At 42.2% G+C, this 26,858-nt stretch overlaps 1 protein-coding gene across 3 annotated transcripts in view; it reads left to right on the top strand.

Annotated features, from left to right (window-relative positions):
- The first annotated feature begins 730 nt into the window (after positions 1-730).
- Positions 731-26,858, top strand: part of FRYL (FRY like transcription coactivator) — a 176,570-nt gene continuing 150,442 nt past the window's right edge. The window contains exons 1-3 of one of the 3 annotated variants that reach the window (XM_049797363.1): positions 731-908; positions 9,008-9,105; positions 15,063-15,269. The gene's annotated coding sequence lies outside the window, so the exon portion shown is untranslated. Of the gene's footprint in view, positions 909-9,007; positions 9,106-15,062; positions 15,270-26,031; positions 26,146-26,858 lie in introns of those variants that run through there. The other 2 variants (XM_049797357.1, XM_049797374.1) reach the window with 2 other exon arrangements.

A 26,858-nucleotide genomic window follows, 5' to 3' on the forward strand; every position in this document is an offset into this window, starting at 1 on the left:
CAAGTATTTGCCCTTATTCCCGGTGGCGGGGGGGGGGGAAGGGCGTCTTTTCCGGCGGTTGGCGAGGGGCGAAGGGGAGGCCGTGAGGAGGGCGGGCACGGCGCGGCCTGTCCGGCGGCTCCCCTGGAGGGCCTCCTCGCTTCGTTAGCGGGGAAACTTTCTGGATGTTCCCCAGCCACGCCGCTGCATGCCCGGAGGGCCGCCTTAGTCCCGGCTCCCTGCGCGATACCGGCCGCCTTAACTGGTTTTTAACGACGGCGATCGGTCCTGCTCTCGCCGGTGGCGGGGAGGCTTCCCGGGCCGGCAGGGGACTGCACCTGTCCCGCCGGCGTCTGAGGCCGCCCTCCCGCCAGGCTGCCCGGGCGGGAGTTCGCCCGCCGTCCCTCAGCCGCCGCGGGAGGGAGGGCGGGCGGGCAACGGCGCCTCAGAGCGCTCCCACGGCCGGGACGCGGAACTGGCTGCCGCCTCGTCCTATCGCAGCCGCAGGAAGCTGGCGGGGCGCCGCCAATGGGAAGCTCGGCTCCTCCTTCGCGGCCTTGCGCTTGGCCGAGGCGTCGGGTGGGGGCGGGGCCCGGGGGGCGGGCCGGACGCTCGGGAGCCAACGGGGAAGAGGCGGGGGGGCGGGGCCGCGTGAGTGCTGCGCGCCTGCCCCAGTGAGCGTCGGTTCCTGGTGGAGCGGCGCGTGCCAATGGGGAGGCGGCGGGGGGGGGGGGGGCGGGAGGGACGAGCCGGACCGTCGAGTTACCGGAGGGGAGAGGCGGCGTCGGGATAAAGCCGGCGGGGGATGCCGGCGGCGCGAGTCGCTCACCGGCTCCCACCAGAGTCGCTCTGAAGGGGACCGTAGCCGCGCTCAGGCGGCGGCTGCCCGGGGCTGCGGCGGGAGGCAGCGCTTCGCACCGGCGGGAGAGGTGAGGCGGCGGAGCTGGGACCCGGTCGCGGCTGAGGTGGTGGGGGCGGGAGGAGGGGGCCGCCCGCCCCGGCGGAAACGGAGCGCGCGGGCCGGGCCGGGCCGGGGGGAGCGGTGGGGTGTTGCGCGGCGCGCGGCCCGCGCCGCTTTGTTTACGGCGGGGAGGGCAGGGCAGGGCAGCGTGCCGCCGGGCGGCCCTGCCCGCCGCCGGGGGGGAGGGGGGGGGACGGGCGGGACGCGGGGCCGAGGCGGGGAGGGCTCGGCGGAGCTGGCGTGCGCTTGGCGCCTCTCGGCCGCCTCCCCACCGGGCCGGGGCTCCGGCCCTCCTTCTCTGGGGAGACGGAGCCTCCGCCGGCCCCCTCCGCGGCCCGCGCCCTGTCTCCTCCCGCCCTTCCGCCCCGGCCCCGCCCGCGCAGCGCAGCCGGCGGCGGGGTGCCTGCCCGCCCGCCCGCCTCCCCCCCCCCCCCCGCCCCCCCCCCCCCCGCCACCTCCCGGCGCGGTCTGCGGCCCCCCGGAGCCCCCGGGGTGGGCGCGGCGCTGGCACAGCCCCCGCGGTCCGAGCGGAAAGCAGCCGCCGCCGGGCTCCTCCCGCCCCGCGCCCGCACCCGTCCGACTGGCTCCGGTCGTCCCCCGCGGCAGCGGGGCCGGACGGCCGCCGGCCTGCGGCGCTCGGCGGCCGCCGAGGCAGCCAGCGCCGCGGGGGCCGGCGGGGCCGGGCGTGCGGCAGGCCGCCCGGGAATGGCGGGACGGAGCGGGGAGGGTGGCACGGAGCCGGGCTTTGTTCCCGGCCCCGCCCCGCCGCCGCCGCCGCCGCCGCCGGGGGGTGCCCGGGGGCTGCGCGGGCGCGGCGGGGCTCCGGCGGAGAAAGGCGCGGGAGTCGCGGCTTGGGGTGGAGAAGGCGGCGCGGGCGGGCAGCGACCGTGCCGCCTGCCGCTCCCGCCCTCGGCGCGGCTGGCCGCGCTCGCTCGCCTGCCCTTCGGCGAAACTTGCTGCCAAATCCCGAGCGTCCAGGCGAAGGTACGCGTGTGCGCGCCCCGCGCTGCCTGCGGAGCGCTTCGTGAAGGAGTCGCTGTCAGGGGCCGGTAGGACCGAACTTGGTCCTAACGGCACCTTAAAGACTCGTTTTTACGTTCTCGCGTAGGCGTTATCGGCGAGGCTGGAGGTATTGCAGGGGCTTAATTAGTCGCGAGTGTTCCCCCCCGCCCCGTTTTCACACATACGCTTCCAGTGTTTTGGCTATGTGATGATTTTTGTCGACTGTAACAACAGTCAGCTGCTCGGCGAACAATTCAGTTTGTGTCTTAACCAGAAATCACTGGGCTGGTGATCAGGATAACTCCAGGTAAAACGTCCTGAGGAATCACATGGAAAACATAAAAAGCCCTTCCGAAACTCCAACCCCAAAATATTTTGGTGGTCACTCGTACTGAATGAGTTGCAAAAGCAGTTTGCTAATACAGTTTTAAGGAATAGTAAGACAGTCTGGAGGTGAGGTAGCAAGAGTGTAATCTGGACTTCCTTCAGAATCACAGTTCTGAAATGTGCCTTAGGAAAGAGATATACTAAAGCAGAAAGCAAGTTCCTCTTTGCTCTTAGGTGCACTGCACATCTTCCAAGCTCAGACTTTGTGTAGGGAGAAAGACTTAGATGGTAAGCCACTAAATGCAGACCAGAAAGAGCAAGGTGTTTAGAAGTTGTTGCGGTAGTAGGTGGAGAGCCACTCACGTGGGCAGGAGCAAGCAATATGGAACATATAGAGTGCTGTGATAAAGAAGGTGACTTGCTGATTGTGGGTTGAGCAAAGAGTGAAATTAACTGTAGTTCTTAAGTATTTCCTCAATAAGTTGTTTCCTCAGTAGGCTGTTTGTGTGGCTTTGCTTCTGTGTTGTTACTGTTACACTGAGGATATGCCGCGAATACTTCAGAATCTGTGTGGAAGATTGTTGAGCAGGCGCTGGGAAACCGCACATCGATTCTTATCTTGTGACGCTGTCACAGGAAGGAAAAAAACCCTCGGTAAAAACTGTCTTGCAGGTTTATTAAGTTAAGTATTTGAAGATGAGAGCGACATTCTCTCTGTCAAAAGCTTCCTCTATCTGCGGTTTGTAGAGGCCCTTAGTCAGTGGTACTTGATGGCAGTTGTTGTCAGTAGACAACTGACTTCCCTGGGTGAATTGCTGCTGTGAATGGCTCCTTATTTATATTCTAAAATGGATTTGGTTAAAGCCTGTGCTGACTTCTTTCTGGAAGTGGTTTCCTTGGAGCAAAGCGCTGGTATGTTGCTTTGGGATGTTGTAGAAAACTGTTGCTGAACTTCATTTCAAAAGAAAAGTTGTTTAATTCTTCTGTGGGGTTAGTTAAGGTAAAGTTGAAATATTCAACTAATTCTGTTTCTGTTTAGCTGGCCTAGGCAAACCAAAGCACGGTGATAGCTGGTTCTCATGTAATAGCATAGTGCATTTGAGGAGGGAAGTTGAGGGTTTGTAGGGCTGTAAGGCAAAAAGTAGAATTGTTCCGTTTTTCATGTCACTGTATTAACACTTTCCAGTGTCATCCTGCTAGGCCTTAACAGCTCAAGAATGGTCCTCAAATGTTTTTTTCACTGTGAGTATTTGTCTCTAATTTTGGGAGGTAAAATTAATTGGTATGCTGAAAGTTTTTGCTAATACAATTGAGAACATGCTGTCTGTATTTACTTTTTCTAAGAATTTAAGAAGATTATTATTACACCACCCCCCCCCCCCAGTGGCTATGCATCAAAGGAAACAACTAGGAAAACAGCATGTTCTGCATCAGGAGTTGCCTATTTTATATGTAGTTTTGTATTTCAAGGAGTTTTATCTTGGTCATCTTCTCTAATGATGGCTACTTCATTATTGCACAGAGGACTAAATTACTTTTTTTTTTGTGTGTGTCTGAGTTCCTTAAGAGGCATGTAGGCAAACTTTACACTTCAGTGGACCCGCGTAATACAGAACACGGGTATATAATATGTTCCCTCTGGCTTAGAGAGCTGTGAGCTTTTAGCAATTTCTGTCTATATTTAACCCTTAGCTTAACAGAAGCCATGGGTGTCATATGCAAATAATAATGTGAGAGAAAGGTGCTATATGCACACATGAGTTGCATGAGTTACTGTGAGAAAAATGAGGGTAATAGTTCTGGGTTTGTGACCCCATAACTGTAATTACTGACTTGCATTGCCTTACTGGTAGGAAATGCAATGTAGCTTATCCATCAGTGGGAGGGCAGCTGGCCTAGTGCACAGCCTAACTGGTTTACTGCTTTGTACTGCTTCTGCATGCTCGCACCCAAACAACTTTGAACTTTTATGACTTTTATATCTGTAATAATCCTCCCAGGAATGACTATGGGCTGGAAAGGAAGTGTTGCAATGTTAGAAGGCTTTAGGATTCAGTGTTATTCTTGTCTAGTCTCACTCCAAATCCCGGTGAGCTACAGTAATAGATGTTAGCCAGACTGACTCAGCTAGGGTTGCTTCTGCCTTTTTTTATTGATTAAAATAGCATTTCTTCTTTCTAGTATTTAGCTCACTTACCCTCAGTGTTTGACAGTGTACTGCTGTATAGTCTCTTCGAAGACTTGTGTTGTCCTTCCTTCCTTCCCCTACCCCGATAATTATCTGTTATAATCCCTAATTCCCTCTGACATGAACACCTCCCAGGAAGAATGACAGAATACAATCTCAGATAGCAAGTGTCCAATACCATCACTGGAAGATATCAGAAAGGAATAAAACCCCTCAAGTGTCTGCTCTTGACGTGGCTACAGTTTTGAGGGATTTTTGTGTTCTTCCCTAGTTTTTCCTAGTGATTTATGTTTGCATGCAAAAATGGAAGAGGAACAAATATTTTTTTAAAAAATGAACTTCTAAAGTTGAGTTTGAGGTTCTCTGAAATGTCTTAAGTATTTGGTCTGATAAAATGGCCTAGTGCCTAGAAGCTGTTACTGTAAGCCTTGGGGTTTTAATGGTTTGTTCTTTACATGGGTATTGTTGCCCTTGTCAATGTGAGCAATGTGAATGTTTTTTTTGCAGTTAGTGACGATAGACGAAGCTGATCTGCGTGGAGTTTGCACAGATCTCTGTACAGGCGTCCCTTTATTCTGCCATGCCGGCTCTGCTTTGGCAGATGTCTGTACAAGTCTAAGTGAACTGTACTTTTTCAGAGCTGGTGCTGGGTTAGTCTAAAACAGTTGGCTTTTCAGCAGGGTCTGTAGCAGGAGGCTTGGGACTATTGATATGAACACTTTAGTGGTACTGCTGGTCACTTTGGAGTTAGTGTGGTGACCTATTTTCTTCTTTATCCCTGTTTTCCATAAAATGGGAGAAGACTCCTGGCTTGGGCATTTTTATCTCCTCTTCCCTTTGATTTTTAATTAAAATTACATGAGATGATGATGATAAAACAAGCTTTGTGTGTTTTGCCATCCAACTATTGGGTGTGTTTTGTCATCTAACTATTGGAAGATTACTTCACATTTAAATAACTGATGCTTGGGAGTATTTGTAATTTTGAGGTTGTATTATGTTAAAGCGGTTTACGTCAGTGGCAGTCGCCAACATTATTTTTTTAGCTTAAATAGCCATGTTTATTTTGCTTATCTTCAGTATATTTCTAGAGAGAGTAGTGTAATTTTGCTAAACCAGACTTTTTATTGTTTGGGTGAGATGTTTCCTGTTCACCCGATCATCCTAAAATCCCATTGTTGCCTTCTTTAATATATGAATTAGTCTTTTTAGCACACATTGACCAGACTTGTATGAAGTATTCCAGAGAAGGTTCCAGGGAGACTTTGTCGAGGTCTCTTAATGCTCTGGTGGAAATACCTTGCTGGTAAACCTTAGGATCCTGCTTTCTTTCCTCAGTCCTCTCAAGGCTTCTCTGCTTTGTCTTCATAAGCTGCAACTTATAACAAAAAATATTACTACTCAAGTGTGTTATGTTAAATGGGATGAGAAACTACAGGTTAAATACAGCACTGCTAAGTATCACTGTTGCTAACATTCCTTGGGCCTACCGTAGTCCCGGTCATGGTGGGAATGATGTTAGTCATACTCGTGCAGGAAGTATTCAAGGAGCTCAAAGATACCCCTAGCGATGTGTGAATAAGCAAGGGAGAAGAGCGGAAAGAAAAACTGGGTACCGTTCTGCGAGACGAGAACGTGCTGAAAAGATCCTTATGAGAATATGGGTAAGACCTGCTTGGCAATATTCAACCCCACTTGTTTAGCCTTTCACACAAGACTTACTGCTGTTGACCTTTCACTGCTTGTTTTTTGTAGTAGTCTCAAAGACAACAATTGTGTGGGTTTTGCCAGCCCTATGCAGTTAAGTTTATTTGTTTGGAGTAGCTGAATATAATGCTGGATATGTTTATAAAATAAGAGCTGGGGAGAGTGGTGAAAACTACAAATACAGATAGTTTGTTGTACTTGGTCCAAAAGATAAGGCTCTAGTAATTCAATGTGGGAGACTGTTAAAAGAGATTAAAAGAAGCATAATTCATTAAAAAAAAAAAAAAGTGAAGGAATATCTATACCATGAGGCTTGAGAATGTTATGATAAGATCAGGTCTTGGGAATTCACCTTTGAAGCTGATATCGCTAAGATTGACTTTATTTCTCCAGTGCCGTTGCCCAGTTTTGCAAAATGAAGCAGCATCTTCTTTTGTAAATGCCATGCCCTAAAGGGGACTTCTAGTTAACAGTAGACCTGGACAAAGACTGATTTCTCTGTAGAGAAGCTAGCATGAAAGATAGGTTGAAGTGTTCCTAGGCATTTCTTTCTGTTTTGCATGAGAACAGTCCTTATCAACACCACATCTGTTCTTGTGCTAGATCAGAAACAACTGTAAGGGTTGTGTCTGTGGCAGCTGAACATTTTGACATTGAGAGAATTTTCATGATTTAAATTGAACTGATCATCTTAAAAAAGATTGCTGTAAGCAAAAATGGTAAGATTTCTACCTCTGTAGATGTCATCCAAAAAAGATGTCCACAAAGCTGAAGAATTAGTGTCATGTGCACTGTGACTGGCCTGTTTATTCCCTGGGGTAAGGTGATGAGGAGTAGCTGGTCCCATGATGGCTGGTGCTGGTGCAGTGCCTTGGGGAGCTCCTGGATACCCCACCTCAGCTCATAAAGAGAAAGGAGTTGGGAATGGGAGCTCCTGATCTCTGGAGGAGTAGCAATAAGGGTAGGTCTCCCCGACACCTTCACTTGGATATGGCAAACCTGTTTCTCTGTTTCCTGTAGACACAGAGATCATGGAGATCCTGCCTCATTCCCTCTGTTCCTTCAGTTTAGACCTCACCTCTGTCTCCCCATTTGAACCTACTTGGTGGTAGATGTTGCATATAAAACTGAGGGTCAGAGCTGATTCTTCAGATGGATTTGATAGATATGTTTGTGTGTGTGTGTGTGTATATATATATAGTTACATGTACCTACTTGCAGAATTAATTGGTGAATATAGAACAGCTGGTACAGGTGAGAAGTAGTGGATAGCAAGCGTGGGAACAGTAAGCTAGGTAGATACAAGTACAAAATGAATAGAACAAGCTTGTGGGGCAGGAATCTGAGAGTCTTTACATGCAGTTATACACATTTATTTAATACTTGTACACTTTTGGACCTTTGCTGTACAAGGGGAAAAAACCCCAACCCTGATTTAAAAACATTTAAGAACGTGTCTGTTACTGTATGTCATGATCAACCTTTGATATTATAGTCTGTTATTCAAAAATCTCTAAGCTGTCAGGTAGGCACAGATTATACTTGTATTTTTGTGGTCGGGGGGGTAGATTGTGTGAAACTGATTTGACCCAATTTGACTTGCATTTTTAAATTAAGAATAAATAGTTCTGTTTTCAAGTATTTCCTAGCCCCTATAATTTTATAGTAGCTTTTATTGCATGCTCCCTTAAAACCATATCTAGTATATAAAACTCTTGCATATAACTATATAGTTGAAAGACATAAAATCTTTATGTGACTCTAGTTAGAGTGATGCAGGTGTTACAAGTTTAAGAATTGGCATATGTTAGTGACACAAGTTCTCAAAAGGTATATTGAATTTAGAAGATGACTTTGAAAACTAGTATGCATTTGTTATGGGAAGAGTAGGATGCATAGGAGAGAGAGAGAGAGTATCAGTAGGGCTTTTATAATGTTTTGTGCGTAGAAACAAGAAGAATATTTCAACTACTCTTCTGTTTATCTTATTGTCATGCTGGAGAATGCAAACTGGTCTGATTTGGGCTTCTGTTAAACTGAAACTGCAAGTTCACGTCTCAGCCCATGTAAATACAGACCCTCTGAACTCTTCAGGTTGAATGCTGTTTAAGAGAAAAGAATGGGTAGACATGGTCTACAAGTACAATGAAGTCCTCATTCCGGTCATTGTATTACAAAAGCAATTACCACTACTGCCTTTTATATAGTGTTTGTATCAGATTTCCAGAGGCTAGAGAATATTGCACTAGATTGGGGTATATCAGATATAAGCATGTTTTTCTGCAACTACTTGAGTAGATAAGAGATCTGCTAGCTGTTAGACTTCAACATTGTCTGGTCAGCATATTTGATTTTTCATTCAATAGTTCCAAGTGCTTGAACCCTGCTAGATGTTGGTGTCCAAAAGCTTATTGAATTGAAAAGGATTGTTGGTTTTGGTTTGAGATACTTCCAAAAGTAGGAAATTGCCAAAAGCAGTTTGAAAGTGTGATATAAGTTCCTGTTCTTCAGATTTAATTATTTAGTTTCATGTTTATAGACTGATTTTTAGTTTAGTCTGTGCTTGCAATTCATTTTGTAAAAAGGAGAAAAAGGAGTTTAGTTTGTAGAGCCATTTGGCATTTTTTGCATTTTCCCTGTTGTTGCTATAGAGGTGGTGGTACGGAGGTTGGAATTCGAGGCTTCTTGCCTACATTGCACGCTCATGGAAGTTCTTGCTTTTGCTGCTGCTGAAACTTTGTTAATGTAGATAAGGTGAACGATGGTGTTCAGATCAATGGCTGCAAGAGCCTTAGTAGGAGCCACTGCAAATGCTCTAGATGTACTGTTTTGTTTTGTTGCAGGCAGCAGTGCATCTGAGGAAGAAGACGGTTGGTGCTCTTGGTTATGGTCTGCCATTTCCCCTCCCCAGTGCATGTGAAATAAGAAAGAACAAGTGATGGTAAATGTCTAGGTGACATAAGATTAGGCAAGCTGGAGTCTTATTCGTTAGTTCCCTTGGAAATACTTGTGTGTACTATTTCAAAATTTGTCCTGACACAGACTTAGTTTGGGCTATTTTCCTGGTGGAAGCAACATCCGTTTGAGGTAGTCCTAATATATGGATTGCTTACAACCTCTGACGCTGAAAGAAGAGAGCTATAATTTTTCGGTCCTCTGCAGATCACTTGCAGATTGGACACTCTTATTTTGCAGTTTCTTGAAAAGCAGCACAGAAATACTTTCTCTCAGATAGCTAGTCCCAACTTAAAATTGCTATAAGAGAAAATAACTAAGCTCGCTGTTGTGGTTTAACCCCAGCCAGCAACTAGGCACCACGTAGCCACTTGCTCACTTCCCCCCTCCCTCCCTCCAGTGGGATGGGGGAGAGAATCAGGGGGAAAAAAAGTAAAACTTGTGGGTTGAGATAAAGACAGTTTTAATAGGACAGAAAGGAAGAAAATAATAATGACAATAATGATAAAAAAATAATTTGAATATACAAAAGTGATGCACAGTGCAGTTGCTCACCACTCACTGACCAATGCCTGGTCAGTTCCCAAACAGTGATCCACCCACGCTGCCTCAGCCAACTCCCCCCAGTTTATATACTGGGCGTGATGTCACACAGTGTGGAATACCCCTTTGGCCAGTTTAGGTCAGCTGTCCTGGCTGTGTCCCTCCACCCTTCTTGCTGGCTGGGCATGAGAGGCTGAAAAATCCTTGACTGAGTACAAACACTACTTAGCAACAACTGAAAACATCAGTGTTATCAACATTCTTCTCATACTGAATCCAAAACTTAATGCTACCAGCTACTAGGAAGAAAATTGACTCTACCCCAGCTGAAACCAGTACAGTTACTTTTTTGGGGCCCAAAATAAAATCATTGGTTCTGTATTACAGCTGAGGAAACACTCCTCTAAGTCAACAATTGGAAAATAGCAAGGGTGAAGGTGGGAGACAGAGGGCGTTAGCACGAAGGGGAGGTGTAACCGAGCAAGTCTTGCATCACCCTGGTTTCTGAAAGTAGTGGGTTCCTTGGGCTGTGGCACTAATAAAGGTAATTTTTATTAAGAGGCTAATCTGAGAGACTTGAAAGGTGTTATGCCTAGATGGAAATATCCACTGTGCTCTGGTAAAAACACAGTTTGAGTTTTGGCATATTTCTAATACTCAAATGAGATTCTGAAAGATAAAAGTTATAATCAAAATGTAAAGAACAGGCAGGTTTTGTAGCACTGGCCCAATGGACATGATTTGTGATTCACCTACTATTCTTAGTCCCTTTTTGTGCTAACGAAGGAAAGAAGAATGCAAATACACATTTTTAAATTTTGAGTTATCATGTTCAAGTTATTACATTTGGCACCAAGCCCTCCTCTGAAGTTTATCTTGCAAATCCTTCTCAACTACGAGTGGGGATTGTATGGGAGCCTTTTCAATTGAACTTTTTTAGTTTGTAAATGGAGAGCTATTTATAATTCTTAAGAGGAGAAAGTGTTGAACCAGTATAGCAAATATAGTTCTCAGGTGCAGATGTTTGGCTATATTCCAAAGTTTTGGTATGACTGAGATGCATCCTTTTCTTCTTTTCCCATGATTCCTCTTAGGTGATTTTGATCTGCCTCGTGAGCGTTATCTCATTTCCGCATCAGTTAGGTAGAAGCTGAACCTACCTCAATTTCTTGTTTATGACGTATGCATCTTCCAGCTGCAATATCTGTGTTTAATGAAGTTGTCCCCACCCCACCCCCCCCCCCCCCCCCCCCCAGCCTCCAAAAGGCTTGCTTTTTGCATTGGGAACCCCTGCTTCTCTCCTGGTTATGACTTCCATGCTTCCCCATAGTTAATTGATCAACAGCCACCTAGCCTCACTAGTTGTGCGCATTGCAGAGTGGAAAAAAGACTGTGTTTCAGTAAGGAGATAGTTGGTGAAATTGGGAAAGTACTGCATGACCACCACCATGTTCTTTACAGCATTTAATAACACTTAACACTCAACTAGTCATGTAACTGGTTTTAGGTTGTGGTATTAAATATTGTACTTTTGTTAAATTATTAATATTTCTGAAACTCTTGCAAGAAGCAAAAGAACCAAATAGTTACTAAAAATCTTCTCTTAAGACAAAGTGTGCCAAGCTTTGGTGAAGAAAGGGGGCAGTTTTGGATATCAGCAACCTGGAAAGCTTCATTCCCCCTTTTTATTCTTCTAAGATCTAGTCTCATGGCGTAGTTATCTTAGAAATGGCTTCTGTAACATTCAGGTGCTCCCAAACTTTTTTTTGTCATTTCTGGTATAGCCACTAATAGAACTTATTTGGGAGGAAAGCAAGCGGTAAGCTAGGTACAGTCTAGCTGTGCAGGCCATTGCTGAAGATAAGGTTGGGAGAATGGAGGAACTGAGCAGCCCCTGAAAATCTTTCAGCCTGCTGGTAGCATCTCCCAGTGCTGTAGTGGAAAAATTGCTTAATTGGTCTGTAACAGATAAGTCTTACATATGGTCAATATGTTGTATAATAAATCTGGGTTATAGTTATATTTATTTTTTTTTCCCTTCCACCCCTTGCGTGAGGGGTGGTTGTAAGTCGTGAGCCTTGGGCTGAAGCCTGGCTTTACTTTGCTCTTTGGCCTGATATGTTTCTCCATTGTATGGGCTCTTACTGCATCTGCTATCACTTTGGGGAGGGAACAAGGGGGACAGTGACAGAGCACCAGAGCTCACAAGGGGTAGTGTGTTATGTTAGGAGTGCTTGTCACAGCAAGTTACTTAGCCAAGCTCTATGAAATGCTGAAGGTACAGGTCAGCCACATGTTTGAGTGACCATGGTGCCATTCTGTAAATCTTTGCCCCTAAAAAGGTTTATTAGCAACTTTTAATTTTTAAAATGATGTCTTTAAAAACTAATATAATTCATCTTTGCCTTTATTCTACTTTTGTAAAAGGAAACACATAGCATATTGAAGTCTGGATAGGGTTTGTAGCATGGAAAACACTACTTACAGAGGTTGGCTAAAACTATTAATATTTCTTTCTTTCTTCTGAAGTATCTCATTAAGTCTTTTGGGCCAGTAATTATAAAAAGGCCCTAATTTAGCATGTTGTACATATCTTCTTAAATGCAGGTGCTGACACTGATTTCCTGCAACATTGGTTTTAATTCCCTTCCCTGAAGTTTTTGGAAGTGGTCTTCTGTACCACCTCTCCTATGTTTAGCAATGGCAAAAAGTGTGCTGTATTGGAACATCTAATTGCTGCTCAAAAGGTAAAGTTGAGTTCAGTCATGCGTAGTAGCCAACATTATAGCAGCTACTCTGTGAATATAATACATCAACTTGAAAATAATCGAGATTCTCTTTTAAACACATCCCCCCCCAAAATGTTCACCTAATAAATGTTATATTTTCTGTTACTCAGACGGGTTTGAGGTTGGCTGGATTTTTAGCTGTGTTTTCCAATTCCAGATGTTAGGAGTTCTGAAATTTTTTTTGGTATGAAAACTTAGGGGTAGCAGCAGTGTCCTTTGAATTATTATTTTTTTAAACCTTATGATAGCTAACCTCTTGTACTTTGTTATATAGTTTTGTCATGTTCTGCTTCTTAGCTTTTCATAATTTTTTCATAAGAGTGAATCCCAAACACTGAACCTCCACCTGTGTGATACCTTTGACTTCAACTCTGATAATGTGTAGTTACATTTTAACTTCAAGTTGTAAGCTGCAGTTAGTACATGAAGCCCAATGAACTGTGCTCCAGCAAAATGCTGTAGTTACTGTAATCTTTGCTCACATCTGTTTGGAGACTTTCAACCTTCCTGCTACCTTTACTGATACCTTTTTTTCCCTGCAGTCAGACTTAATCTGATCAGATTGATTCAGTAGGATGCCTTAGGCTGTGTTCAAATTCAACCGTAGTTGTACTTGGAAGTGCTGGGCAGCAGCTGTAATTTTAAGTTTATTATTGCTCGGTACGTACCGCTAAAAAACCTGAATACCTCAAATGAGTTTTCCTGTGCCTCCCACCCTCTGGCTCTTTTCTATCACTCTGCCAGCTGAACTGAAAAGTCAGTATCTTGTCCTAAAGCTTGGACAGTCAAGTTAGTTCTCAGCTTAACTTTATTTTGTCCATTAAGCAGCTGGGCTATTGGGTAGCGTGCTGGGGCAGGGGGGGAGATTGAATCTGATGTGCTGAATGAAGATGTATGTGTTTATTTGTTTGCTCTGGAGACAGTGAGAAGGGAAGCCTCTAAACAGAATGGATTATGTATCTGTGAATGTATGTTTCACTTGAGAAAGTGAGCTAAAATGTCAGCATATGCCAAGGTGGTTTTCTGTCTGGGTATTCTTTCAATTTTATGGAGAGTAATATGGCATGGATTTGATTTTGCTAAAGTGCTGTTCACAGTTAGTGTAATTGGGGAGGAGTTAAAGGACAGCCAACCCACTCGCTTCCAAACTGGAGTGGATGTAAGGTTTTCCCTTTTCTACAAAAGGGGGGAGAAAGAGTGAACAGTGTTGTTTATTAATGTAGACAGGATGAAAGGCCATACATTTCTGCCGTGCCGAAAATGGTTTGCCTGCCCTAGTTGTCTAAAGAGGAAAAAGTGATGCTGATTTGATGCGCAGTACTGTCAAATGCACAAACTACAAAAAGCAGTTGACTTTTTTTATTAAAGAGTTGCAGTTTAGCAGGTAAAATTCAGAGTTAGAATTTTATCTGTCTTTAAACGCTTCCCTTTATAACTGGTCAAATTTTTTAAAAACTTGACTTGCTTTTTCAAGGAATTGTGTAGTATGTTCCCAATTTATATATAAACATCAGCTTGCTTCCTATTTGCAAAAGCTTTTTTAATTTTCCTGCTTGTCTCTAAGTCCCACTTTCAAACTTTGTTTTACATCTTAACATTTTCAGGATGTGGCTTTTTACCTTTCGGTTACACTTATTACGTGGGTTTCTCTTGTATTTTTGGAAATGCTAATTAAGAAGTAGAACAAACCATACATAAGAGAATTGATCACGACTGAATGGTTCACACATCCCTAAAGGGAAGTAGTACATTCGTGTTGCATCAGAGCATGGATAAAGTCATGTCGGGTGTACAGGTCTTTTTACCTGTAAATTTTCAGGCTATGACTTTAAAAAAAAAAAAAAAAAAAAAAAAAAAAAGTCCGTCCGTCGTGTTCCCCCCCCCCCCCCCCCCCCCCCAATGATCGGGAGCAGTGGATTGTTGCTGCACGTTAAGACTTGAGTTGTTAAAATCAGTTAAAAGTGCTTGGTCTGCCTCCAGGGTAAAATTAAAAATGCTGAAGTGCTTTTGCTGTAGTTTGGTGGTATAGAAGAACAAAAACAAACTATGCTGTTTAGGCAAGTTGTGACAAGTATGCAGGTTGCATAGAAACTTCTGTTGTGTAGGAATCTCCAGAAGTTCTCAAGGCTTTGTTAGGGAGACGAAGCTGAAGGATTGTTTGTTTCTTTTTCTGACCACATCCTCATGCTAACCAAGCAGGGGGGGGAAAAAAAATATCAACAAAAATCAGAAAGAAATAAAAAGACTAATATAAAAAATTTGATTCAGAATGACTTGCATTTGAGAGTGATTGTGTATATGATTAAAAAAGTATGTTCATAATTAAAGTACAATTAAAACTCTACATAAAGAATGACGTACGTAAAATAGGCTGAGTGTGGGAAGCTAGATTTTATTTTGGTGTCAGTTTTAATTTTTCATGGGGAAAAAATCATTAAGAATCAGCAGCTTCTGAGCAGAACAGCAATTCTGAAGACATACGTAACAGATTTTTATTGTTTATGACTTTTCAGTGAAAAAAATCAGAATTCTAAAGCTTTTGGAAAATGTTGACATCTCCATTGAGTAAGTGTCTAGGGTTTGACTATGGTTTTTCTCATTTTCTTTTCAGCGTTCTGTACTTCATTTGTCTGTACTGTGTTTGGAGACCTTTCTCCAATATCTGGCTACATACCAGCCGACTTGTAGCTGTTTACATCTTTGTCTACTCTTGCATCTCTAAGCACACGTTGGACTCTGGGGAAAATGTCTTGATGGAGCCATCCTAAGCGTGATATGCTAACGGCTCTCGTCGGTGGTTAACAATGGCTTCTAAGTGGTAAGGCCTTTTTCAGAATTCTGTCATAAATAAATTTTCACGGATCTAATTTTTTTCCTTTTTGCTTATGTCTTTGTTATCTATATTGTACTGTTAATACACTTTGAACTACTACTTCAGATATCGGTTATCTGAATAGAAGGGTGTCTGCACTGTGTTAAATCAAATGCGAACATTTGATTTAACACAACATAGTAGCTGATCATGGCCAAAAGTGAATGTCTAAGGAAGAGGTTAAGAACAGGGCAAGCAGCCTCCCATCTTCCAATCATCTGCAGCTTGGGGACTTCCGAAGTGAGATGTGGTTCCTGTACATTTAGTAATCCTCAAATTGTACGTTTAGTAATTCTCTCGTATAATTTCTGCATGTTCAATAATTCTCTCAAGTTTTCTTTCACCAACTTACGTGCTCAATACAAATCAGACTTCTTGGTGCTAATAGAGTCCTTCTTTACAATGTGCGTGCAGGTGTCTGAGCTCTGTCCTCTTGTGGATGAAGCCAGGTAATGCAGCTAATTAGTAAAAGCGGTCACAATTCCTTATATAGGTGCTCTTTTCTGTAATGCCCTTCACGTAAGCATTTTATCAGTAGTAAATAGATCTGTATTGCTGTCAAGCACAGGGCAATTATTATGGATAAAGCACTTCTGAGCTGAAATAGATATGGATAGATCTAACTAATCCAACATCTAAACTTTCCTTAAAAAATAGTGCAGTGTACTGTTTCCCTATAGTCAAGTGGTAAAACTGATAGACTATACTTCCTTTTGGCCTTTGAGAACAGAAAGTATATTGGTGTGACAGGAGGAAAATAATGAAGTGCAGTTGTTGCTATGGTATTTGCTATGTGGACTTTCATATTCAAGACATTCTATATTAATTATGTATTCTATAATATTACTTTATAGAGTGTAATAGAATATTATATGTTCTATTATCAACTAATTATCATTAATAATTAGAGTATTATATATTCTATAATATTTTTAGCATAGTTCTTGCTTTCCTGTATTGTATTGCCCTAGGTATTCTTTACAGGAGAAGTATATAATAAAATAGAATTTGAATGTATCATAAGTTCGGCTGTTGGATCATCTCCAGTGTGTCATATCCCTGTGGTTTTCCTCCGTCACTGGCTTTCATTTCTACTTATAAAACATGCTGACTTGCTCGCTGTCTTTTGCTAGAATTTTATACCATAATTATTTTTGTTCTATGTATTCTTTCTCTCAAAAGATAATAAATTTGTTGCTGCAGAAGTTTACTTTGAACATCCATATCTTTCTGTTGCTCAAGAAAGGCAAATACACTTTTTAATATTAGAGTAGGAGCTCCAACTCAATCTTTTAAATGAAACAGAAAATGGAGGCAGAGGGTTTGAGGATGTTGGTGTCATTTTTTACTGTAAGTTGTTCTCTTGTGGGTGCTTATCATGCTTTGGACAACTCTAGTTTTACCTCACTTTAAAAGGTTTTAACGATTATGTGTGTTTCTATGTTTCTGTATGTCTATATAGAAAACATGCTCCAGTGACAAACATTGAGTGTTCAAGGTTGAATTGTGTAGTTTTTTCTTACTGGAAACAAGGCTGTTCAGTGCTGATCTAGTTCTTGGAATACTTCTCAGTAATTGTACTTCCTATACTTACTGCTAGATGTTTAAAAAGCAATCAGGTCGTAGGTTTAAAAAAATGTCCTTAGCTTTTTTATCTATTGTCTGTCTTCAGTATTAAAAACCTATTGTGTTGGGTGTAGGCAATAAACATGGTGGTTTGGGGTTTCTTTGTTTTGTTTTTTTTCCCACTTCAGCAAAAGGTAAAGACAAGTTGTCTGTCAGGGTGTATCTTCCTGTCAGAGAATGCAGAGAGAGTCTTATCTCAAGTGTTTTACTTTAAAAATACATGTGAGAAGGAAAAATAATACATAGCTGGAAAAATGTGCCAGCTGCCATTCTTCTTCTGTGTTACTAATTTACTCCCTGAAATCGGTTCCCTGATCAGCAGACCCAGTTGTTCAGGGCTTTATCCAGTCAGGTCTCAAAAAAACCCTCTCATGGTGAAGACTACATGACCTCTCTGAAAAATGGTCTGGAGCATCAGTTATGCTGAAAAGCCTATTTCTGCCTAAACATGAAATTTCTAAACAGTATTCAGAACAATTAATGTACCTGTTCATACATTACAAGTGTGTTTGCAGGTGTAGCACTTATGCTGGGGGAAAAAAACCTTAATCAAACTTAATTAAGAAAATAAAGGACTATCAAGAGGAGAAAAGGTGGTTTGTTTGGTTCTTTCTTTCTTTCTTTTTTTCTTCTCCTTAAATAATCATTTAGGGTTAAAGTAACTTGGTACTTACTACCCTGTCCAGTGGTTTCATTAGCTCTGTCTATATAAATTGTAAGGTGGATATTGGGGAAATACTTGGAAACATATAAGTTCTTTTTCATTAGAAAGTTTCTATTAAAATGTGTTTTATATTTTACATAGCTCAGTGGCATTCACCAACTTTTAATAGGGCTTTTTGTGGGCTTTTTTCCCCTCTTCCTGCTTCATTTGAACATTAGTTCTCACTCTGGTGCCTGACTAGAGGTATGCTTCTGCTGAAGAGCTTTGCAGACCATGCTCACTTGCAGTGACAAATGACTTGTAGAATGCCTCACAAGTGATGCCTTATGTTGTTCAAATAATGTGGAACATGAGACACATCTGCAAGAAAAGAGGAGATGGAAATGTTAATAGGGACACAGAAAAGCTGCTTAACCTGTGAAGTGGGAAAGCTGTGTGTGTCAGACTGGGGGGGGGACAGGGGGATGGGGACTGTTGAGCCTGTTTTGTAGGTTTTCCCTTCCCCAGGATTCCAGGGATATTTTTTTTTTTTTTGTGGGGGGAGGGGGCTGCTCTTGTCCAGAAGGTCAGGGTGTGTTGTTCGGGTTTTTTTTCATTTGTTGTGTTTTTTGTTTTTTGTTTTGGTAGCAACATCCATCCTGTTTTCAACCTTTTATAAAGCTTTTTCTTTTTGAACTTACTTTCTGTCACAGAGAACAGCTATGTATCTTTATCATGAATTGTAATTTTTAGTTTGATTGAGATTTCTTTATGAACATATTTTTGTTTTAATGTAATCTACTTGTATATTGAACATCATATACAAGGCTTTATCAGTGGTATACTTTAACACCTAAAATGAAATACATTTGGCCTTCAAAGAGACTTGGAACTGTTGTAGATTTCTTTCAGAAGTCTGCGTATGCATCAGCAAGAAGATAGCGGAGAAAGAAACTTGTCTGCTAACTAACTTTGATCTTGGTTAACTTTGCACTATTACAGCTCTGAAATTTATTTATATACAGCTATCTGTATGCACACGTATCTTAAAATCTTATGGTTAACGCTCTTTTTGGTCAGACAACTATTTTACTGTTGGTTGGGGAGATGCTGCTGTTCTCCATGTGCAGCCAGCAACTGTTTGCTTGAAAAGAATTCACTTGAATTCTTAATTTAAAAGAAACAGCAACTTCTTTATCAAGGTGTAGAGTAACTGCACAAGTTACAGTAAAGACTCTGTATTGCAGTTTAAATCTATGATATGTAGTGGAATGGAAACCAGAAGTCTTTAGGGAACTGGAAAATGCCTATCCCTTGGCTAGTAGCTAATGAAAACACCGTATGTCTTTACAAAACAAGTACTTTAAAGACGGGGAGACAATGATAGGTGTTTTTTCAGAGGTTTGGGTAAAGCACAAGTGATGCAGCTACTTCTGATATCTCCTACGTAGCTGCAGAGCTTTCCTGTGGAAATTCTTGGTGAGTTCTTCTGCCCCGCATGGCTTAACACATCCTGCCTTGCTTGGCGCAGGGCACTTTCCACGTGCAGCCCACCCCTGGCCATGAAGTTCTCACCTCTGCTATCCTCCCGATCTCCTCCTCAGTAAGTATCTCTGGCTCAGAAATGGCTTATGATGCGGAGCAAGGCTCACTCCTGATGCAGACAATGCAGTAAAAAAGCCCAAACAAAACAAAAACAACCACCACCACCCCCCCACCCCCCCCCCCCCCGGTCCCTGATCCTCTGATTTGAGGCATACCTTAAAGGACTTAAGGATTCAGGCTAAAATGTACAGCAGAGTCAAGGAAGGAATAACAGTGTTGTGCGAGGAAGAGGGCCGCCTCTCTTTAAGGTTTACATAGCTAATATTCATAATTTTAACCACTTTTCATTGGCTTTTCTGCGTGAGTGATGAAAGAGAATCCTAGTGTGGGTAAAATCAGTCTTGACGTCTCTGTATTTCCATTTGTAGATAGTCTGCTGGCTTGAAACAATCTTATTAGAAGCTGACCTGCACGTGTTAAAAATGTGCACGTAACATTCTCTAGAGAAATTTTTTTCTTCCTGTTTAACACAGCAACTTGAAAAGAATAGGTGTTTTTGAAAATTAGTTATTAAGAAATGGAAAGGAGTAAAGTTTGCCTTATGGTATCTTCCTTAAGGAGGAAGTAATTCCAGCCTCTGAAACCTTTTTGAAAAAGAATCGTCCTGTCTTACACTGTGACAGTTAGAAGTCTTTTATTAGTCTATTTAAAAAGTCACAAGTGAGGAAAGGACACAGGTCATCTTCAGTCTTTGTATTCTAATCAGATGACTGGGGTGTCAATTTTTCTTTAAATAAAGGAATCCTTGCCTTCCTGGGCGATCATGTTCAGCTATGTCCTTAAATTTCAATGGTTGCCTCTTTCTGCTCCTCAAAGGCAGGTTTTTTTCTTGTTGATTCTGGAATAGGAACAGGTTTAACCTCTCCTTCAGACAGGTGTAATACAGCAATTCTCTTCCAAACACAAATAAGGAATGTTTTTCTTAATTTTTTTCACAACACGTGCTAATCTCACATAATGCTTCTTCTGGTGTTAGAATAATCCTTTTCAATCTGATGTGTTATTTAAATCTACACTATCACTATTTTGTCTTAATCTGTATTTTTCAAGTTCATCATTCATGATGCATCTGTCTGTTCTAAAGATCCATCTTAATTTGTGGTACTTAGAAAGAACTAATACATCGAGGTGCTCCTTGAGCTTTTCTGTTTGTTGCCCCCAGGTCACTTGTCAGAATGCCTGAGCAGTGCAGCCTGTGGGAAGGAGCAGTACCTTTGCCTTGATTGCTGTCGTTTAGGGAAGGTCTGTTCACCCCATTTCTGAAGCTGCATAGTTAGTGAGCCATGTATTGTTTCTGCGTTGTTTGTTGTTTTTTTTTTTTTATTATTTATGGTGGTCTTGTTTATCTCTCTGCAATTTCATAAGCTTTATTGTGATAATACAACTCATTTTAGCAAGAAAACCTGCATGGGTGTGCATAAGTACATAAATGTTCCGTACAGGATAAAAATGGAAGCTTTCTCTTGAGTGGCTCAGGAATTTGTTGGCTTAGGTTCCTTCATCTTCCCACGTATTTGTTTATTTAGTGAGTTTGATGTACTGAGATTTATTTATTTATTCTAGCAGTGCATTTAGCAACTGTGTTTTCTTATTTGCTAATAATCCAAAATTGCTGGGTTTTGAACTTACATTCCCACCCCCCTGCTTACTAGAAACATTTTTGGACCTCAATTTAGTACCTACCTTAGTCAGACCTCTGTTTCATCTCAAGTATACCGTAGCTTTCCAAATAGGAAGAGTAAATGAGATTTTATCCAACATCTTACACTGAAAGTTAGTATTTCCTCTCCTGTGTTTAAGCCCTGAAATGAAAACTTTGCCAAACAAACCTGCATTACATCTATTTATTCTCTTTCCTTTCTAGAAATTATAAAAGTGCAAATTGCCTGCCTTTTTTCTTTTAGAAATTAATACAGTCACTTAAAATACCTTAATTCTGCTGTATGTGAACATCTATAGCATTGAAAGGATAGCTCTGTTTTCTGTTAAACATGAATGACAATTGTAAAATATTTATGTACTAAAGCTACAATACTGGAGGGTTCCCATAGGCCCACATGGAGCTCCTGTGGGAGCATCCTCTGCTGCATCTGGTGGTCTGGTTGTTGTTACTGATTGTTGGTTGTTGTTTTTTTTTCTCCTTAAGACAGGAGGCAATTGAAATATTAATTAAAAAAACTTGTTCAATGGAAAGAATATCCATAAACATTCAATGTTTGCATACAGAAAAAAACCTTTACTCTCTTGTAGGGTTACAAAATTTACATAAAAGATTTGTTCTAAATTAATAGCTGTTATTCATCTGATGTATTACTATGGTAAATCATACTCAGATCAGGTACTGTCTGTTAAGTAAGTTTCTTAAGTATCTTTCTTTTCCACTGCCTTGAATTTAATATAATCATTACATGTCCCTAATAGGTAAGGAAGGCATCTTGATCTGGGCAGGAGTGAATTTGTTTTCATTTAATACAGGTGCCAATCTTTCTGTAAGCCATAAATGTTGAAGACTTCAGCTCAGAGTACCTAATACAACTACATTCATTGTAAGAACTGATAGATTGGGCTGTTTTCTATTTAAACCAAATTACATAGTTCTGGCAGCAGCATTTATTCTTTCTGGTTATGTTCAGATTATATGCAAGTGGAAATGCATTCAAGTTATTAAATAAAAAGAAGGGGCAAAGACATCTGTATTTTGTAGAAGAATTGGAGTGCTGTTGCTTTACACTGAAGGAAATCTTTCATTTATGATTTAAAGAGGAAACCTACTACCATTTTAAAATCTAAGCTTATATATTTCCACTAGAAAAATCTTGTAACGCTATAAGAGATTATTATTTCTGCCTTTAAGATAGGAGAGATGAGAAGGGAGAAGTTTTAAAGTTATGTCCCAGCATATCTGTGGGCAAGCATACATGATATCTAATTTTTTTTTCCTGGTAATCTCTTAAGAAAATAGATATATTAGTTTTAACTACCTATGTCCTCTGGCTAAGAGCAACCTTGTGAGGTCCCACAGATAGCATCTCGTGTGTGAGAAATAATTTATGTTCAGCAACTTGATTTAGCTACCCTTGTTGTTGAACAAAGATGTAACTTAAGAAAATGAAGTTCTTATTTCTTCTATGACTAATTTTAATATTACCACGTGAATCTTGCTCTCTAGTTGTACATCCTTCTTTGGCACTGTGGTTTTGTTATGAGAAGGAGATAACACTGAAATTTTATATAGGAGGACTATATATTCTATGAGATTTAAAAATACATTGCTCCTCAGTTAATGTGAATCTTGTGATATAAATATTTCACTGTAATACTAATATGTAGTATTTCAGAGTTTTAGTAGTATGGTCTGTATAATGGAGCACAGAGGATGTACAGCTAAACTAGTAGAGACTTAAGCATGTCAGTCCATGCAAATGGACTTGTGAATTTACCCACTCAGGTGTTTTTTACTAGGTTTGAGTATTAATTTCTACTTTCTGTTTTGCAGTATAGATAAACCTTCTGTGACCATGTTTCAAAAACTGTCCATTTTGCAAGGGAAGAACTAAAATAGATTAGAGTGGATGAATGCTATGTAAACCAAGACAGAACCTATATTTAATCTAGATGTGCAGAGGATTTTCATTGGTCTTGGAAACTGAGCTTGTCCTGCTTATTGTGAACTCAGTAAGCCTGCTTTTTTAAAATAATAGAAGCTAAGGAGATGAGTCGCAATGAAAAAAGGATAATTATAGTTTCCACAGGTCAGTAATATTTTAAATATACCTTCCTTGTATAAAATTTTAAGCAATAAACTAAGATTAGGTCAAGCTTGGTAAGGGAAGCAAGATAAACTGGTGCTGTATGCACTTTTGGGATTAGAATGAGGGTTATTTTGAACAATAAACTATAGATTCTTTCCCTGGCCATTTGACTTTTATGCTTTGGGCATGGTTTTAAAAGTTGGCCATTCAAACATGAGGAAATTCTTCTGCAGATGTGTACTTCCATGTAGTGCCAGAGAAGTCTAACAGAAACGGTGACAATGGCCATGAAAATAGCCATCAACCGAAATATTTAAGAAAGGTGTGTTGAACCACTTTTGTTCTTTAGTAATTCTGGAGAGGTATGTTTGTGCTTGGTCTCTGGTTATTGCTTACTGTCAATGTTCTGGCTTTTCTATAGGTAAACCTACATTAATGGTTGTCAACTCCATTCTTTGTATTTCTGTTAAGCACTTTAAAAGCTTTCGGTAAAGGTTTTCAGCTTTCGATTCCTTAGAGATCCAATTTCATAGCAGTGTTGCTGCTGCTGGTCTGGCTTACTGGTAGCTGTTCCACAGAACAGCTTTTTGGTTTTTAAATTTTTTTTTTTTTTTTTTTTTTTAAATGTCCTGTGCATAGAAACATCAGCATCATGCTTGTCATCATTCACTTTGATCCTTTTATAAGGGAAAAAAAATCTGGCCACTTTTGTTGTTATGGGATTGTGTAATGATGTATTCCCTTGGTGTTCCTACTTAGATGGGAATGGGTATGATTCAGAGCATGTACTACTCTGGGATTTGCTTTGAAATGCAAGTTCTTATTGGAGGAAAATCTGCCAGTGGAAGAAACTCACAGGTTTGGAAGATCTTCTGCGATACGTCAGTACTTGGAACAAGCAAGAGGTTAGCAACAGGAAGCCCAGATCCGTATCCTGACTGAGGATTGTAGAAGCTGTGGGATAGACAATACCTTGATCTTCTCAGGAACTCCTAATGAGTTCAGGAAAGCATTGTATTCTTGCATGCAACTTCAAGATAAGAACATTTATTACCTAATACATAAACGGTAAAGATTTGGGGGCTTTTTTATTAAATGGGATAATATTGCACTCCCTCAGTGAACATAACAGTTGTTTTATGTTTAGCTGCTTCTGATGGATGTATTTTGCCAGGTATTTTATTTCTACTTGTATTTCACTTCTACTAATGCTAAGTAAAGCCAAGCTCTTAAAAAAAACCCAAAACAAAGCAAGCACTCCAGAAATCCCCAAACTTCCAAAGAAAAAGCCCCACAACTTTCTCCAAAAAACCCTCCATAAAGAGCAATTACAGCTTAAGTGACTGGAAGGAAATCGAAACTTTACCAAAAGCTGACAGTTGTTTGTTACTTTCATTTCTCAGGAAACAGAAAGCTAGAATTTCTTTGAAAAAAGCATGGGGACAACTGAAACTATTCGCATGTTTACATTAAAAAAAACCAACAATAAAATGAAATTCTAGAAAGGTAAATGGCTTGGGTTTAAAGTATTTTTTAATGCAAATAATGGCTACAAGTTTACACTGATACAGAGATGGTTTATTGCAAAATTGTACATTGCTTTGTCCCTGTTTATACTAGTCCTTAGGGCTTTTTTTTCCCCTGTGGAATTCATTAATTGAACTGGACCAAGGAAACCATTAATGCTAAGTAGCTTGGGAATTAACTGTAAAGCATGATTTTAAATTATATGAAGGATAGCCTGTTATCTTAAATATCTTCTAAAACTTTGAAACTTTCTGATATGTAAAGTTAATTCCTTTAAATATGTCAGGTTCTTACAAGTGGTTAGTCCAAACTTTTGAAAGGTGAGATGACTCCACAATATGACAAATAAATTGTTTTCTCCCTGTGCCTACATTCTGCTAGGTTATGTTGTCTGTTCGGTTTCTGTTTTTAAAGAAAAAAAAAGATATGTGACTGTCCTAGTTGTAAAGCAAAATAAGTGCAGTGTATACAGAGAAAGAAATGGATTTTGTCTTCCTTATCTGTACAGTCTTCTGTGTGAAATTATGACAGTGTCCTGCTAATTGGCTAACAAGTATAATGCAGCTGTCTAGTACCCAGTACCTCTCATGAGTTTAATGCAGGGGTGTTGATTTATACTTACAGGCTCGATTGCAGGTTCAATTTCTAGCTCTACTGTTTTATTCTGCTTCCAGTTACATGTCTCTGATCCTCACTTTTCTGGGGGGAAGAGCAGGTTGTTTTCATTGGGATAAGACAAGTTCTTAGGAGTTAGGCTTCTATTCTGAGATTCAAGAAGGAAAAAATTCCCGTACCTTCTCCCCCCCCCCCCCCCCCCCAAAAAAAATACTTGGGTGCTGTTGTAGTTGCTCTATTTCCTTAGCAGATTCACTCCCACTTGAAACAGTGATGTTGGGTTTAAATTAGCAAATTGGAGAAAAGGATGCTTCTCTGGTGCACACTAATGCTGTGTGCGGTATGGCCTCAAAGATGCGTAGTTAAAACCCACGAGCTCAAGGAATCATAACATTTCTTGAAAGCCTGCAAACTGAGGTGGAGACCACTTCGCACAGCCTGGGCCTCTCGCTTTTTCGCACGGCAAAACTTGCGCCCTTTCTGTACCGCTGGGTCGGAACTGCTTTGGCAGTACCTGCAGTACCGGTGTCCCAGCAGGAGGGGTAGTTTTGCTTTCCTTTTTTTTTTTTTTCTTTTTTTTTTTTTTTTTTTTTTTTTTCCTTGGCGTTGGTTTTTGTCCTACTGGCGTGGTCGTGTCGCAGAGAAGCCGGGAGAGAGCAAGGGAGACGCCGCCGCGCCAACGAGGCTGCCCGGGAGCCTCGACTGCTGCCGGTGTCGGGGCAGCCCGACGGGCGAGTCCGGGTTGAAGCCGGTCAGTCCCCTTTCGTGGTCGGCGGTACCAGCCCCTCGGGCCTGGCCCGGCGCGGCGGCGGGGAAGCCGGAGGAGGAGGAGGGAGGGCGGCGGGGGGAGCAGTTGGCGCCGCCGCCGGCTGGGGGCGCTGCGGCCAAACTCCGCCGCGCCGCTCGGCGGCGGCCGGGCGGGGGTTCCCCGTTCGGAACCCGCCGATTGCCTCGTCGGCGCGGTAGCCAGGGCACCGCCCTTCCTCCCGGCCTCCAAAGCCCCCGGGACCTGTTAGAGCTCAAGGAAGTTTCGCGTCCTCTCTCCCGCCGCAAAGTAGGACCGGGGTGGGTTTGCCGTAGCCTGCTAATAGTGGATAGTGGGATAGTGGGATAGTGGGATAGTGGGATAGTTTTAAGAACGTTCTGTGGTACAAACCCGAGGGTTTGTAAATGCGGGCTCGTTCGCAAAGAGACCCGTCAAATAATGGGTGTTTACGGTAGGTCACAGGGCATCTGGGCGCTCTTCTAAAATTATGCTTCCCGGCACGTTGTCCGTTTCACCGTTGTCTTGTACTACCGTTATTGCTAACTCTAAAAATTCTCTAGACGGCAAGGCACTTGCAAGTGGTTTTCTCCTACATGGATCTTCCTGTCATTGATCGTGTTCTGTTTTCTCAGCATTTCTCGTTGTCAGGATGTTCCTGCATCAGCAGGTTCACCTGCCCTAACAGAATTCCCATGTAGCCGCTCTTCCCGTGCACCCCCGCCGAACAGCTTTGCCGTTTGTGTCCCGAAAGGCCTAATCCAGAGGGACGGTGCTCTGAGAAGTGCTGTTACCCTCTGATCGCTCGCTGGGTCCCCCGGTGCGGTACTTCTGCACCTTTCATGATCCGTTCATATTCCCTTCTGATGCGATGTCCTGCTGATGTGGATTCCTGTTAGTGAGGGATGTGGGGCTTGGACGTTACCTTTTGCCGTTTATATCGCTGGCTGTGGAATTGCGACGGGAAGCCTGAATCACCTCAGCAGGCACTTCAGTGCAGAACT

The sequence above is a fragment of the Accipiter gentilis genome, chromosome 3 (assembly GCF_929443795.1).
Source record: "Accipiter gentilis chromosome 3, bAccGen1.1, whole genome shotgun sequence".
NCBI lineage: Eukaryota > Metazoa > Chordata > Aves > Accipitriformes > Accipitridae > Astur > Astur gentilis.